Here is a 15,625-nt window from a genome sequence, read left to right on the forward strand (position 1 = left end):
CAGTTAAGGATATAAGGTTTCTAAAAGTCTAGCTTAATAGGAAGCTATAATACTATATATACCTTACTATAGTTAAGAAGAAGATAAAGACCTAGACCTATACTTTGTTAAAACTTATAGTAAAGATATAGAGATATATCTTTATAAAAGTAAAGGAGATCTATTTAAAGATAATATATAGTATTATTATATATAGAGCCTTAACCTTCTATTTCCTAGCTAGGGTAGAAGAACCCCTATAGATAGTTATAAAGAGGCTTATAAAGGTTTAGTTAGAGTATCTCTAGATAGTAGTAGGGGCCTATAAAGTAATATCTATATAGAATCTTAAAACTAAAACCTATTACCTATTAATTAACCTGTATCTTAATAAAAGGTTTCTAACCTTTAAAGACTATATATAGATATCAGAGGAACTAAAGCTAATCTATTAGATTCTAGCTACTATTATAGTAATATTAAAGAGGAAATATAGAGGTAGGAGGGAGAGGCCTTAGTAGAGAATAGATAAGATAGTAGAGGCCCTAGTAAAGAAGGAATCTAGTAAATGGAAAAGGAGATAGGTATTAGAATAGGCCCTCCTCGAGTTAAGGCTAGAGGAGAGGGTATTAGAACTAGAGGAGGGTAAGATAATACTAAACTATAGGAGGTAACTTAAAGGCTAGATAGAGGAGATAATAAGAAGGGAGTAGATAGAATATTAGAAAGGAAAAGTAGCTAGAACTGTTATTAGAAACCTATTAAAAACCTTTAAACTAGCCGATATAACTATATAGTTTAATATATCGGTAATAAACTGCTATAGGTTAAAGGATTTAAAATAGAGCCTTTTAAAGGTAAGGAATAGTTTCTTTATATAAATAAAGATTAGGAAGATTAGATTAAAGGTATTTCTCTTTTTATAAAGGGTTCTAGATATAGTACTACTACTATACTACTATAGAGAGGTTAGAGAGATATTTAAATACCTAGTTCTAAACTATACCAAAGCTATAGAAAGGCTTTAACCATAGTCTAATAATTATAAAGAGCTATTAGAATAGTTAGATATTACTAATAAGGTAGATTAAATATTTAGATAGATATTAGACCTTAGTTAACTTAACAAGTTCTAACTAGTATTAGAGCTAGAGAGAGAAATAGTAGAAGAGAGAATAGGTAAGGTTAAGGCACAGTAGTAGAGGAGTATTAGAGATAAAATTATATTTATAGATAATGATATAGTATAGGGAATTATCTTATTTAACTAGGATTCCCTATAGTAGGGCTATAGAGGGCCTATAATAGGAAGCTCTAATACTAACCTATATATATATATTACCCTCCTATCTCTTACTCCACCTCTACTTATTATTCTCCTCCTCTATACCTACCTTAATACCCTCCTCTATAGCCTCTACTATATTATCCTTATAGGCCTACTTCTAAAGAGGAAGGTTATCTATCTCCTCTTCTAGAAATAGGCTATTTAGATAGATATTAAAAGTATTCCGAATATACCTTTTTATAAAGTTATTAAGGTTAGAACCCTAGGTTAGGTATATCTAGAAATCGTTTAGTAGAAATACTATAGAGAATCTAAAGAGAGTTAATAAAGAGTTTACCTAGGCTATAATCCTGGAGATAAGATAGATAAGCTTCTTATTAGTAGCTATAAGCTTTTTATTAATAGCTTTAATTATATTAAACTTATTAAGTTAGTTAAGGATAGGCTATAGATTAACTATAGTAATACTATTAAAGGGAGTAAATAAAGGAGTAGTAGAAGTAATAGGACCGGTAATAGTATCTACCTTATCTAGAGGGTATTACTATAGATAGTTCTCTATAGAGGTATTAAAGACTATAGAGGAGGTAATATTAAAACCATAGAATTAGAGATATATAGTACCTATAGTAAGTAGATCCTTATTATATATAGTATATTAGTACTAGATAGTATAGGTCTATAAGAATATAGAGTAGTAGGTATAGAGATACTCTATAAAGAGGTTATAGAGGTTCTTCTTTAATAGAGTATTATATACCTCCTTCTAGGCCTTAATACTATTAACGAGAGTTAAGAAGGTAAAGGACTTATATATTTATAGAGAGAATATAGCGAGGGTACTAGGGAGGTATACTTCTATCTTCCGGCCCATATAGTATAAGCTATAGGAGTAAATAGAAGAGATCTAGTTATCTATAGTAAGTTAGCAGCAGTACTGTAACAGGCCTATAGAGGGAGATCTAGGCTTATACTTAACTATATATATATATAGAATAACCGCTTTAATAATATATTTAATATCCTCTATATTACTATAGATAGGGTACTATTTAGATAAACTAATATTATAGTATAGGTAGGTAATATTATAAAAGATACTAGAAATAGTTAGTAATAGTATTATAACTACTTTCTAAAGGACTTACTCTCTGATATAGTCCTTAATATTAAAAGTCCAGATTACCTTTTTAAATTTATTAGTTCAAGCTAGCTTATTATAGCCTAGAGATAGGGTAGAGCCGATATATAGAGCAGCTATTATAATATTACTAAATATTTATTATAGACTATTATAAAGTTACTATAGTTAATTAGAGGGGGGGTAGGGGGAGGGGGGGTATTTACTAAATTAGTTATTAGTTATAATAGGGAAAGAAGGAAGAAAGGAAAGGAGGGTAGAGGGTAGAATATATACTACTCTTCCCCCCCCCCCTACCCCCCCTATAAGAACCTTAAGGGCTGGTTATATAATAGGAGCCTACCCTCTCTCTCTCTCTTAACTATTTCCTACTATTTCCTTCTATTTTTATTTTGTTACTTTGACCTTAAAGGGTAGGTAAGCCCTGTTGAGGAGATAGCGCTATAATATAGCGGCGGAGCTGTAGCGGAGATATAGGGGTTTTCATCCAGCTTCAGCATAGCTTTTCCCACCGATATACTTGTTAAAGGACCGCATATACTTAGTACCGAGTGTAATAAGAGCAATAATATAATATATATATAGCCTTCTAGTTAAACGGCTATAGTTACAACTACTATAAAAAGGGGTTATTTTAATAAGTATAGAAAAAGAAATAGGATTATATACTGTGTAAACTCTGAGAGGGCTTGAGCCTCTGACTAAATATAAGGATACTCTAGGTAGATAAATATAGAAAAGAAATGGAAAAACGAAATTCCAGACTCTATATCTATCTAGTTAGAGGGAGCTTATTGCCCTAGTTTAATAATATAATTGTTATCTTTATTAAAGCTAATCTCATTGTTAGTATTGTTATTATAATAAGGTACCTTCTTTTTCTTCTTCTTCTTATTCTTATTATTATTACTAAGTTATAGCAACTATTCCTATAGCCTACTTATTCTATTTACATTTAATATAGAGAATAATATTCTTATTAATATAGAAGATATAGAGCTATAGCTTTATATTTGGATAGATATATACTTTTATATACCTTATTATAATATTAAAGTTAATAATAGTAACTAGTAGAAGAGTAGCTATAATCTCCTAATATAATATATTAACTTAATCTATTAGCTAGTTAGAACCCTCTTACTATTTGTTGTTAATAAATCTAAATATATAGCTAAAGATCTTATTTAAGCTTCTAATACTAATAACTTAAAGTAGAGTAAGGCCTTTATTATTTATCTTATAAATATTATTATATATCTAAATCTATAGATTTAAAGCCTACTATTCCTTAGAGAAGTTATCTATCTATACTAAGCCTTCTAGCTTATCAGTATCTATTATTAACCAGAATACTTTATATAAAATATATTGTTTATTAAGGAGCTTTATTATATTTTAGAATAGGGTATATCTATTAGCTATAGCCTATTACTAGTAATATCGGAGGTTCTTAAATTATTGTTTAGTAAATAGAATACTGGGAAGCTTATTATAAATATTATTATTATTACTCTTACTACATTTAGTACTAAGTATATATAGTCCTTTAACAAGTATATTAGTAGGAAAGACTATACTAAAGCTGGATAAAAACCCCTATATCTCAGCTATAGCTGCTATATTATAGTATTATCTCTTTAAAAGAATTTACCTACCCTTTAAGGTTAAAGTAATAATTAAATAAAAATAGAAGGAAATAGTAAAGAGAGAGAGGAAAGATAGATTCCTATTATATAACCAGCATTTAGAGGTTTTATAGAGGGGGGGGGTAGTATATATTCTACCTTCTAATATTATTTATAGGGTTATTAGTTATATATCTATTTTAGCTACTTTCAGATACTCTTAATCTCTACCAATTTCAACCTTATAAATAACCTCCTAAACTTCGATACTTTTAATTATAACTATCTCTAAACTTATTCATTTTCCTTCATTTTAACTTTTTTAAATACCTCTAACAGTAGCAATTACAGTAATCCGCCAAACAGCTGAGAAAGTCAAAAACAAATAATATATTCAGCTCGCTATTAAAGTAATCCATACTGGTAAGGTTCCCAGCATCCAGCAAGCCGCTATCTATTTCAATATGTCTCGAACTACCCTATAGAATCGCTATTCAAACCAACATTTATATCCTACAATCGCCTACTAAGATCAACAGCACCTTTCACCTACTAAAGAAGACTCTATTATTAAAGCTGTCTATTAACTTAATATATAGGGATAGCCGATAACTATTAATATTATCTATAACCTTACTACCTAGCTATTGCTTATAAAGAGCGATAAAAGGCTATTAGGCTAGTATTGGTTATAGAACTTTCTTAACCGATATAAAGATCTATATATTTATTAGTACTATATAATAGATTAAGTAAGAAAGGATTCCTTCGATTATAATATTATAAAGTATTAGTTTTAACTATTGTAAATAATCTAGTTAAAGTATATTATTTCCAATAACAATATATTTTCAATATAGATAAGAAAGGATATATAACAGGTATTGGATATAGCTAGAAGGCTATTGTTCTATAGTATAAAGTAGAGACCTTTATAGCCTAGCTAGGTAATTATAAATAGGTTTCAATCATTAAATATATCTCAGCTAGCGGTTATATCTTACCGCTATATATTATCTTTTAGAGCTAATATATTATTTATTTATGGATATCTAATAATATTAATAAGGATATCGTTATCTAAGCTAATATAAATAGCTGAACCGATAATAAGATTATATTAATATAGATTCGGTACTTTAATAGCTATATAATACTATAGACGCTAGGTAAATACTACCTTCTAATCCTTAATAGCTATAGAAACTATATTTCCCTAATGTTTATAGAATACTATACTAACAATAATATTATACCTCTATACCTCCTACTATATATAATCTATAAGCTTTAGCTGTTAGATATAGGTATCCTCGGCCTACTAGTAAATAAATATTATAGTTAGATTAATAAAGGTACCCTATTTAGCTCTATTCAGATTAGTAATAACTAATTTCTAATCTATTATTAACTTATATATAAAACAATATAGGATAATATTCTAGGGGTATAGTAAGGTACTAGTTTGATTCCATTTAATCCTAATAGAATTCTTACTAGTTTATACCTCTATTTAAATCGAGATTTAATAACTAAAGGTATTAATAATAATAATAACGATAACAATATATAGGTAGAGGTATAGATATAGGTATATATAGATATATAGGTATAGGTATAGCTATATATATATATACCAACAGCGATATTATATAGGTAGCTGCTATTAAGATTAACTATATTTTAAACAATCTACTTAAGGTATATACTACCCCTTTAAAACCGAAGGTTATATAAGTTCGGGAGGTATATCTCGGCCTAGAGGCTAATAAGAAAGACCGTTATCGATATACTAAATTAGAAGCTAATTGGAAGGAGGCTCGAAGGTAGGAAGAAGAGTATAAAGAAGTATTGTAGTAATATAAGAGTCCTGTTAGTTAAGGCTATTAACGATCTATATATGAAAAAAGAAATAAAATAGGCCGAAGTAGAAAGGATTAAGGCTAAAAATACAATACTATATAGGAATGTTAGGTTTATAAAGATTATATAGAAGGAGATGCCTGTTACAGTTAACTACTTTTCTTAATTATTTAACTATAACTACCTATTTTTTCTATATCTCCTACTAATATTAGCTTATAAATTGTTTTATTTTTATACTGTTAATATCTATTTAAATGTAGTGATTTTGATCGTCTAGTGTTATAGTATGTGCCCCTGAATTAGCGAAATTAACTAACTAAGATAGGTATATAACCAACAACCCTATAGATAATGTTACCCTCATTTCCCCTCTTTCTTTTTTCTCTATTATAACTAATAACTAATTTAATAAATATCCCCCTCCTCCTACCCCCCCCCCCCCCCCCTCTATTAAGTATAATAAGTCTATAATAATCTATAAATCTTTTACTAATACTATTATAGCTATTCTATCTATTAGCACTACTTTACCTCTAGTCTATAATAAACTAGTTTAAACTAATAAGTTTAAAAAGGTAATCTAGTTCTATAATATTAAGAACTATATAAGTAAGTAAATTCTCTAGGAAATAGTTATAATATTACTATTAACTATTTCTAATACCTTCTATAATATTATATATCAATACTATAATATTAGTTTATCTATATAATATCCTCCTTCTAATAATATAGAGAATATTAAATATACTATTAAAGTAGCTATTATATATATATATATAGTTAAATATAAACCCTAGTCTCCTTCTATAAACCTATTATAGATAATTAGATCTCTACTATTTACTTCTATAGGTTATATTGTAAGGGCTAGAAAACTAAAGTATACCTCTTTAATACCTTTACTATATTTAGCCTATAAATATATAAGTCTTTTACCTTCTTAACTTTTATCGATAATAAAGTAGGTGTTAATAAGTATTGTCACATTCCAATCTTAGCACCCACCCGCACAACTACCACCCTCATTCCAACAGCTACAACTCGGTCAAAACAACTGCAATCTGCTAGCTAAATACAGGAAAATGAAGCTCTTAAACAGGGCTTCAATATTTGGTATACCACCCACGTGCCCGCACTAGGGCCTCCAACCGCCTAGGCATTGAATCGATAAGGCCGTCGATAAACCCCTACGGCACCCTCTCCTACGCAACCTTTAGGGCATCCTCCACAACTACAGTATTTACGTCGTTGTTTTTCAGGAGGTATAGGTCCGGGAAGTCCCTATACAAAATGCCTTTCATAGCCTTCCAAACGTACTCAATGGGGTTGAGGTCTGGGCTGTAAGGAGGGTGGTCTTAAACCTAGATACCCCGGCTCTCTAGCTATTCCTTTATCTTTATAGCCGTATATACCCTGGTATTGTCTTATAAAAAAAAGGTACCAGGCCGGTAAAACGGCTTAAGGCCTTCCTCCAGAGCCTAAATATAACTGTTAGCTAAGTAGCCCTAGTGTTTAGCTTAGAGGTCCCTGGTTATAATAACTAGTAGGGACCTCCCCCCCTTTTAGATATACCCCTATACTATAATTATAATCTCGGCTTTAATATAGGTCTGGATATTAACTAGGGCTTTATTATATTTATCTTTAGACCTTCGAAAACCCTAGCTATTTAGAGTATATAGTACTGTTTAGACCGAAGATTTATCTAAATAGGCTCTTTAAAAAAAAGCTATTAATAGGGCCTACCAATACTATTTATACTAGATAGGATACTTTAAGAACTACTATATCTTTTTTTTATAGGGCTTTTCTATAGGGAAGTTAGGTAGCCGCTTTTTTAGGATCGAGGGTAATCCGTTTAATTAACTACTACTTATAACGAAATTCTAGACCGAGGGTACGATAGAGGGTATTATAGGAGACCCTAGAGGCCCCCCCCTTACAGAGGGCTGTCCAACAGATAGTCGGCCTTCGTTTGATCAGCCCAGTGATGTATCTGACTTCTGTGGCCGTAAGCTTTACTGGCCGGCCACTGCGAGGGAGGGATTCGACTGTTTGGTAGGTGTCGAAGCGTTTGACTGTGCGGGTGATGGTCGCTTCGCTGCATCGGAAATTCTGTACCAGAACCTTTCGTGTGACCCCGGTTAATCGGCCTGTAATAATAGAGGCCCTCTCTTCTTTTGTAAGCTCCCGTCGGTTGCCCGGTATAGACCGGATATTGGGCGACAATTCTATCCCGAAAGCTCGCATTTTGGATTGAAATTAACGAAGTTGTGGTAGTTGGAAGAAGATGGGTGGAAAATGGAGGACGCGATGCGCGACGCGTTTTGTGGGGGAGGTAGGGAAATGTGACAAGACTTTCTGACACCCACTTTATTAAGGTTTAGAAGGAGGTATATAATACTCTATTAAATAAGAACCTCTATATCCCCTATATAAAGTATCTTTATATATATTATTCTATATTCTTATAGATTTATACTATCTAATATTAATATATTATCTATAATAAAGATCCCTTTACTATAGATACTATATATCTCTCGTTCTTTAACCTAGATATTAGTTTTCTTATAGTTCTTAATACCTTTATAGAGAACTATCTATAATAATACCCTCTAAATAAGGTAGATACTCTTACTAGTCCTATCGGTTCTACTATTCCCTTACCTACTCTCTCTAATAATACCGCTATAGTCGATTTATAGCCTATCCTTAATCGATTTAACAAGTTTAGTATAACCTTTAGCTCTATAGTACTAGAGTTTACTATAGCTAAGTCTGCTAATAAGAGGCTTATAACTACTAACGAGAAGCTTATCTATCTTATCCCTAGGATTATAGCCTAGGTAGGTTCTCTGCTACCTCTCTTCTAATCCTCTATAGTACCTCTACTAACTAACTTCTAGATATACCTAACCTAGGATTCTAACCTTAATAACTCTATAAAAACCTATATTAAGAATACCTTTAGTATCTATCTAAATAGTATACCTCTAGAGGAGAGGGAAAATATCCTTCTCTTCTAAACTTATTATAAATAGCTTTAGCAAGCTATCGGTTTATAATAGTAGGGCAGTTAATATAGGTAGCTATAAAGGTAATATACTGTAGTTTAAACCTATATAAAGAAGGGAAATTCTTATAATCTTCGGTTATAGTATAGTTATATGTATTTTCTCTAATTATCAAGGTCTATTTCTAGCTATTAGAAGTAAATACCTTAGATATAGCCTTCTATAAGTAGCTAGTATTAATTATTAACAATATATATCTAGTAATAGATTTACTATACTAGATCTTATCCCTTATATAATAGAAGTCTACCATTATATAGCTGAAGCCTTTAATAGTATTATAGGTATCTAATCTCCTAAAAGTAAGCCTATATACCCTATTTATAGAGGTTGCTAATAAATATATTAAGAGAGTTATATTAGTAGTTAAGAGGTAGGTAGTCTAGAGGAGGGTTTAAAAGCAGCGGTACTTTATATTTATTATTATTATTATTATTATTGTAACCGGGTACTTATAAGGAAGCTATCTATAAGACTATAAATATATAAAGGTAGATATAAAGTTATCTAACTTACTATAGGTATATATATACCTGTAATTTGATAGTGCTTTTGAAGGAATTGTATAATATAAATGTAATATATTTTAATAGTATAGATTAAATTTAATTAAATTGATAGATCTAGATAAGGAAAGAAAGAAGTATAACGGCCAGGGTTAGGGTTATACATAGTAGGGGGTTATATAATATAGTTCTATAGAACCGGTATAGTAGTCTAAGGAGCCTGCCTTAATTAATGAAAGCTATATATATTAATATTCGTTATTATCCTTATATTATAGTTTTATTAGTTAACTTTATATATAAGGATATTAATATATATTAGCTATAAATAAATAGTAAGAGAGTAGATTTCCTATAATATATATAATAATATAGTCTATACCTAGTATAGTAGTGAAATATAAATAGTAAAAAAGAGAGATAGAGACTAGGGTATTATTTTTAAGATACAAGGCAGTAGATAGTAGTATAGGAGAGGTAGTAGACTATTATATAAAAGTAGGTAAAAAGGTAGTATAACTAGATAAGTAATTCTTTTAAATAATCTCAAGAAGATAGTAGAAGCTCTATACTAGGATTGTAAATATACCTATTAGAATAGAGTACTTAGTAAATTCGTTAGGTTTAAGAATAGTAGTATTATTTATATAATAATCTTTAATCTTTTTAAACCTAGTATATAAATAGAGATTGTTTGCCTATAGCTATATATCCTAAATATAGGCTATATAGATAGAATAACACTGTTTATAAAACCTATAGGTACTTTGGTTATATATAGTAGAGTTCCTGAATAGGAGTCTATTAATATATAGTATATAGTATTAATACTCTTTAGATAGTAGGTTAAATAAATACCTCTATAGCAAAGCTATTGACTAATATCTTTATATATTTATCTTTCTATATTCCTTATATTTAATATTTATACTATAGATAGAAAGGGCTTACTTATATTATAGTCTTTATTAGAATTGTTCTTAGAATAATAATAACTATTACTATTATATATAGAACTAGGTATAGTTAATATTATACGAGGCTATATACTATATATATATAGAGGAAGATTAGCGAGCGGACTATATATGAAAGAGGAGGTTATAATGTTCTAAAGGGAAAGAGTTAATATAAAAAGGTTAACTATATAGTATAAGGAAAAGAAGAGGAGAGGAAATAGAATAGAGGAGAGAGGAAAGAGAATATATAAACTTATATATAGAGTAGAGTTACCTAAGGCATATAGGAGGGTAGTACCTATATAGGCTTATAGAAGGAAGGTATATAGTAAGGTATATAATATAGTAATTTAGCAGCTAAAGTAGGAGGGTATATATATATAGTATATAGTAGTAAGGTTACCTATATTCGGTATATATATATTTTAGAGCTAGTATATATATTAATCTCCTAAATATAATAGAGGAGTAAGGTATATTAAGGGCAAGGCTATATATAGTAAAAGGGAAGTTAGGAGCTTTATCCTAACTATCCTATATCTGGTATATCTCTAGAGCAGAACTATACTAGGTCTATCCTAGTTATATATAAGAGGTTATATTAGAAGGAAATCCTATACTAGGGCTATATAAAGTATCTTTTCCCTCTTTAAGCTTTTAGAATAGAATATTATATACCTATATCTAGTTACTATAGAGCTAATACCTTATCCTATATAAGTAATCCTTTTAGCTTTACCTTAGTAAACTTAGTTTAAATATTAATAATCTTCTAATTATATATTATATATATATATATATATAAATTAGTATCCTATTATAATATAAACTATAGTCTCTAATAGGTATTTAGCTTCTAAGTATAGAGTTTACTTAATAGTAATAGTTATATATTAGCATTCTATATTATTAAACCTTAGAGTTCAGATTACTAGTACTGTAGCCATCTAGGGGGCTCTACACTACTGTAATTGAATTTGTATGGCCTGTAGCTATATACTGGTATTTTGGTTGTAGCGGTACGATTACTGGGTGGCTAGCTATCTTAGTTTGAAGAAGGTTGGTTCTTCTTTTCACTAAGTGTTAGTTTCTCCCGAATGGAGCTACCCTGTATCTACCCTGTACCTGGGTTTCCCAAGCGAGCTACCCTACACCCAGTTATTCCCAACTGGCCTACCCTATACCGCTTGGCATCCCAAGTAACCTACTCTATACCGTAGTTAGCTCCCAAACAGCCTACCCTATACTGTTTAGCCCTAACCGGCCTACCCTATATCGGTTTTTAAAGTAGTAGTATAAGTAGGCCTAGGCACTTCTAGGTACAGCTGCAAGTAGGTGAGCCCATTTTTAGTTAAACCTATATAAATGAGTTTTGCGGGACTTAGTTTTTTACCACTAAGACCGCTGGGCTGAATTCGGCACTGTGCCCCGGTCGGTGGGTATATGAGAAAGAAGTAGTAAATCCAACTCCAGTAGTTAAGATAGCAAATATAGAGGTATTCCCAAAACAATAGTAGTCTACCTACTAAATTAACTACTGTTATAGGGCCTAGGCCCTGTAATTACTGCTAGTAGCTAAGTAATAGTACTATATATTACTTCCCTAAAGTATATTATAAGCCCTATTAGTATATATACTATAGGGCCTTATCTACCTAAATCTTAATAGATTATAAGCCTAGAAAAGTACTATTTCTAGCTGTAGGCTTATAAATTGCCCTGTAATTTAGAGCCTTTAAACGCTATAAGCTTAGTTTATTTCTACTACTTATAGTTTAGAATCTTTAAATTCTTTATTTCTCTAAGCTAGAAACTACTATAGGAACTTTAACCTATAGATAGACCTCCTAGTATAAGGTTATTAACTATACTAGATAGCTAATAGTTAATATAGAGCTTCTAGGGGCCTATATTTTAACCTTTCTAACAAAGCTTAAAATATTAGTTTTCTTAAAGAGATAGAAAAATCTAGCTTAACTTTAAAAGCTAGAGGTTATTATATCCACTAAAGGTACTATATCTATAGGCCTTCCCAACAGCCTAATTAACTGTTTTAGTTCTACCGATTTTAGTAGGTAGGTAAAAAGTAGTACCTTAAGGTACTAACTACTACTATAGCTAGTAGTTATAGTTAAACTATGTAAAATAAGGACCTCTAAGAGCTGTACCGAGTAGAACTTAAGGCTCTAATAACCTACTATAAGGTTATTAGTCTAGGTAACTAGACTACTACTATAAAAGCAAATAGTAGTTATACTATATTAAGGCTAGTAGTATATAAAAACTTACTATAGTTATAGTATAGAATATAACCTAGTATTTTTATACTATTAAAGTTCTAAACCTATATAGTAATATAGGCCCTATAACTATAGCGAAGGTAGTAATAGGATAGTACTTACTAGCCTATAGTAACTAGTATAGCCACTATAGCCTATAGGCCTATATAGAGGCACTATAGTATAGCCTAGGGGTACTAGGAGCCCCTAAGCTTAAATAGAGGAGTTATAAACCCGATTAGAGGCCTAGGCTACCCAAATAGCACAACTATATACTACTATAGCTACGTTAACGGATAGTTTATAATAGTTTACTACCTAATAATAATAATGGCCCTAGATACCTACCGAATAGCAGCTTATAGAAGCTATTATTTCTAAAGTAGAAAATGGAGTAAAGGCTACTTTATAGGTCTAATAGGCCTATAATACTAGCCGGGGTCCTTCGGAGCTACTAATAGTACTACCCTATATAGTACCACTATTAAATATAGTATCTCTAAGCCCTACCTTGTAACCTACTATAATATAAGATAATTTAAATAGTAGGTTAGTAAAAGAACTATTAAGAAAAGTATACGATTTCCCTGAAAGTCTATATCTTATAGGGCCGGATAACTTCGATATCTAGTAATAGGGCCTAACTATTATATTTAGGGCTATCAGCATACCTACCTTTGCTACTAATCTAGAAAGATTTATAGGGGGTAGTAACTAAACTTTAACTTTACTTCTAATACTATTACGAAACAGTATAGGCCCTAGGCTATAGGCTGGTATAGCTTAGTAAACAGACCCTATAGCGGCCTATAGGCTTCTAATACTATAGTATTTATACTCTACTAGAATTTAGCGGGACTAACTATATAGGAAGTTCTACGAGCTGGATTTCAGTAAATTTAGTAGTTCTTTAGTGGATTTCAACGCTAAATTTTCCAACTTAGCCAGTAGGCTAACCCTAAACAGGGTTAAAATACAGCCTATAGACCAAGTAAACTACTATTTAAAGGCTATAGAAAAAGCCTTCCTACAGTGGGCTGAATGGCAACGCAGTTAAATATAGGCCCTGAGAACAGTTGGCTAAGGTACTAAAAACCTAAATTTAAGCTTCTTAATAGCCGACCTCCTAGAAGAGCATAGAATTCCAGCCTCTACTGCTAATAAGAGTATAGCTAATAGGGCCTACAGCGAAAATAAGGGTGCTAAAGGCCCCTATAAAAGCCCTAAAAAACAGGGGAAAAAGGGTTCCCAAAGCTAATAAAATACCAACGGTAGTAGTGGGAATAGTGGTTAAAACGGCTAAAAGAAGAAGAAGAAGAAGGGTTAGGGTTCAAATTGCAGTTCGAACCACAGTACCTAGCTCGATTCCTTTACTTATATTATAGGAGCATACAATATCACTATAGGGCACTATAATAATAGTAGCGAAGATAGTAGTTCTAAATCCGATTTAGATACTAAAGAACTACTTTCTTTCTTTAATATTACCTACTAGGCCTTAAAATCTACTACTAAACCAACTAGTAGGAAATCTTCAAAGCTAGCCTATAAAGATTACTATAGCTACTAGGTTACCTCTAATACTCTACTCTATAATACTAGTTCTATAGACTATATTATAAATAATAGAAAATAGTTTACTAGTTTTACTAAAAATACTGGTTAAATACTACCTATTTATATAGGTAGTAGCCCTATAAAACCTAAGGGTATTAGAATTATAAAGTTTAAAGTACTAGTCTAGAAGAGTTTCCTAAAATACTTAGAGTTAGTCCTTAATAAGGCCCTCTATATACCCTCTATAGATATTAATCTATTTAGTAGGATCTAATACTATAAAGCCGGAGGCTATTTAGACTGGGAAATGTTAAAAGGCTCTATAGGGTCTACCATTACAGCTCTAGACTTCTAGAGATCGGGCTTCTTCCTTCAAATAAAGAGTTACCTTCAGCCAAGGCTCTATCTTACTAGCTATATTAATATAGTTAGTATAGGGTATAGCCTAGCCTAAATTACTAAAGATTTAGTAGTTAAACTACCTTCTAAAACCTAATCTTAGAAGGATAGTTATACTAGGTATAATAATAACGAACCTAATAGTATAGAGCTAGATAGTAGGAATACTATTAGCTCTTTAGGGCTATCGAGGCCTAAATCTCAGGGTATACCCTAGAGGAATAGGCCCTATAATTCTAACAAAAGATCTATAGGCCTAGGTGCCCCTAGGAATATAGGGTTATAGGATTAAACCTAGGGCTCTATAGTAGAGGAATAGCCCTATATATAAATAGAGCCCTAGGATAACGAATCTTAGGGCTCTCTAGAGGAGGACTTGCCCTATATGTAGAGGGGGCCCTAGGATAGAAGTAGTGGAACTACTACTATAGTACCTAGTTCTCAGGCCTATAAAGATCTACTTATAGTAGCTAAATAGTAGTATATTCGGCTAGGGCACCTTGGCCTATACCTACTAAAGAAAACCACTAAAAATACTAGTGGTATCCCTGATTTAGACCCTATAAGGGAGGTTAATTTTCGATGTATAGCCTGTTCTAAGGCTAAAGTAACTAGGAGGGTAGACTAGAAGTTAATTCCAGATCCCCTAGCCGTTTTAGATATAATAGAGGGGGATATAGTAAAAATTAAGCTAATTCTATATAATCAGCTTCCTATAGCCCTATTTCTAATAGATCGAAAATCGCGATTCTAGTAGGTAATTTTAATGCTAAATAAAGAGGGTCCTACTATTTTCAACGTAATTAAAGGCCTATTTTGTAGTCTAAAAAACAAGTAGGGAAAATATTTAAGAAAATTCTATTTCGATGGTAGTACTGAAATTAATACCTATTTACAGGCCTAGTTAACCTGTAAGGGTATCGATTTTTCTACCTCTAGCCTC

The sequence above is a fragment of the Chaetomium fimeti genome (assembly GCF_033439085.1).
Source record: "Chaetomium fimeti strain CBS 168.71 chromosome Unknown B0H64scaffold_7, whole genome shotgun sequence".
NCBI lineage: Eukaryota > Fungi > Ascomycota > Sordariomycetes > Sordariales > Chaetomiaceae > Chaetomium > Chaetomium fimeti.